We start from the raw sequence: 2,500 nt of genomic DNA, 5'->3' as shown, positions 1-2,500 counted from the left end.
AGCAACTCAAACGCGATCAACTGGATTACACAACTCAGGCTCACCATCAGATTATGTGGAGAAACAAAACTCACCATGGGTGCATATAAGATGCTAAATAGGGTTTCCCACCTGGAGTAGCCTGCTACCATGAAGGGTTTCACCAACATTGTGGGAATTTTAAGTCCAGTTATGATTGAATTATGTGATCCACACGAAAAATGCTTATAGTTTGTTTTATTTCAAATTTCAATAGAAATAACAAAAACTAACCCAGTGAAAAATTAAAAATTGTTTAGTACAGTTCAGAGAGGAGGAGCTAGGAAGTGTCTAGTTGTGAATCTCCCTGTTCTCAGGAGACCCTTTGCTGTAAATGAACACTACAGGATCATTGACCTTGTTTGTATGAGGGGATTCAAAAGCACAGGTCTTAGCAGAGGATGGTTTCGATCCATCGACCTCTGGGTTATGGGCCCAGCACGCTTCCGCTGCGCCACTCTGCTAGCCACAACCACCCCAGATGGGACTCGAACCCACAATCCCTGGCTTAGGAGGCCAGTGCCTTATCCATTAGGCCAACTGGATTACACAACTCAGGCTCACCATCAGATTATGTGGAGACACAAAACTCACCATGGGTGCATATAAGATGCTAAATAGGGTTTCCCACCTGGAGTAGCCTGCTACCATGAAGGGTTTCACCAACATTGTGGGAATTTTAAGTCCAGTTATGATTGAATTATGTGATCCACACGAAAAATGCTTATAGTTTGTTTCATTTCAAATTTCAATAGAAATAACCAAAACTGAGACACTGAAAAATTAAAAAATGTTTAGTACAATTCAGAGAAGAGGAGCTAGGAAGTGTCTAGTTGTGAATCTCCCTGTTCTCAGGAGACCCTTTGCTGTAAATGAACACTACAGGATCATTGACCTTGTTTGTATGAGGGGATTCAAAAGCACAGGTCTTAGCAGAGGATGGTTTCGATCCATCGACCTCTGGGTTATGGGCCCAGCACGCTTGCACTGCGCCACTCTGCTAGCCACAACCACCCCAGATGGGACTCGAACCCACAATCCCTGGCTTAGGAGGCCAGTGCCTTATCCATTAGGCCACTGGGGCTCAGCCGCTGCTGCAGCAACTCAAACGCGATCAACTGGATTACACAACTCAACGCTCACCATCAGATTATGTGGAGAAACAAAACTCACCATGGGTGCATATAAGATGCTAAATAGGGTTTCCCACCTGGAGTAGCCTGCTACCATGAAGGGTTTCACCAACATTGTGGGAATTTTAAGTCCAGTTATGATTGAATTATGTGATCCACACGAAAAATGCTTATAGTTTGTTTCATTTCAAATTTCAATAGAAATAACAAAAACTAACCCAGTGAAAAATTAAAAAGTGTTTAGTACAGTTCAGAGAAGAGGAGCTAGGAAGTGTCTAGTTGTGAATCTCCCTGTTCTCAGGAGACCCTTTGCTGTAAATGAACACTACAGGATCATTGACCTTGTTTGTATGAGGGGATTCAAAAGCACAGGTCTTAGCAGAGGATGGTTTCGATCCATCGACCTCTGGGTTATGGGCCCAGCACGCTTCCGCTGCGCCACTCTGCTAGCCACAACCACCCCAGATGGGACTCGAACCCACAATCCCTGGCTTAGGAGGCCAGTGCCTTATCCATTAGGCCAACTGGATTACACAACTCAGGCTCACCATCAGATTATGTGGAGACACAAAACTCACCATGGGTGCATATAAGATGCTAAATAGGGTTTCCCACCTGGAGTAGCCTGCTACCATGAAGGGTTTCACCAACATTGTGGGAATTTTAAGTCCAGTTATGATTGAATTATGTGATCCACACGAAAAATGCTTATAGTTTGTTTCATTTCAAATTTCAATAGAAATAACCAAAACTGAGACACTGAAAAATTAAAAAATGTTTAGTACAATTCAGAGAAGAGGAGCTAGGAAGTGTCTAGTTGTGAATCTCCCTGTTCTCAGGAGACCCTTTGCTGTAAATGAACACTACAGGATCATTGACCTTGTTTGTATGAGGGGATTCAAAAGCACAGGTCTTAGCAGAGGATGGTTTCGATCCATCGACCTCTGGGTTATGGGCCCAGCACGCTTGCACTGCGCCACTCTGCTAGCCACAACCACCCCAGATGGGACTCGAACCCACAACCCCTGGCTTAGGAGGCCAGTGCCTTATCCATTAGGCCACTGGGGCTCAGCCGCTGCTGCAGCAACTCAAACGCGATCAACTGGATTACACAACTCAACGCTCACCATCAGATTATGTGGAGAAACAAAACTCACCATGGGTGCATATAAGATGCTAAATAGGGTTTCCCACCTGGAGTAGCCTGCTACCATGAAGGGTTTCACCAACATTGTGGGAATTTTAAGTCCAGTTATGATTGAATTATGTGATCCACACGAAAAATGCTTATAGTTTGTTTCATTTCAAATTTCAATAGAAATAACCAAAACTGAGACAGTGAAAAATTA

The 2,500-nt window shown here is 43.8% G+C and overlaps 2 non-coding genes across 2 annotated transcripts; both read right to left on the bottom strand.

The window, feature by feature from the left end:
• Nucleotides 1-1,029: 1,029 nt before the first annotated feature.
• On the bottom strand, nucleotides 1,030-1,102 carry trnar-ccu (transfer RNA arginine (anticodon CCU)). Its single transcript has one exon. It is a non-coding gene; the product is annotated as a tRNA-Arg (tRNA).
• Nucleotides 1,103-2,146: 1,044 nt separating this feature from the next.
• trnar-ccu (transfer RNA arginine (anticodon CCU)) lies at nucleotides 2,147-2,219 on the bottom strand. The gene has a single exon. It is a non-coding gene; the product is annotated as a tRNA-Arg (tRNA).
• Nucleotides 2,220-2,500: the final 281 nt, after the last annotated feature.

Source organism: Clarias gariepinus, chromosome 17, assembly GCF_024256425.1.
Source record: "Clarias gariepinus isolate MV-2021 ecotype Netherlands chromosome 17, CGAR_prim_01v2, whole genome shotgun sequence".
Taxonomy (NCBI): domain Eukaryota; kingdom Metazoa; phylum Chordata; class Actinopteri; order Siluriformes; family Clariidae; genus Clarias; species Clarias gariepinus.
The sequence above is the reverse complement of the archived record's forward strand: the minus strand, read 5'-3'. Positions and strand labels throughout refer to the sequence as shown.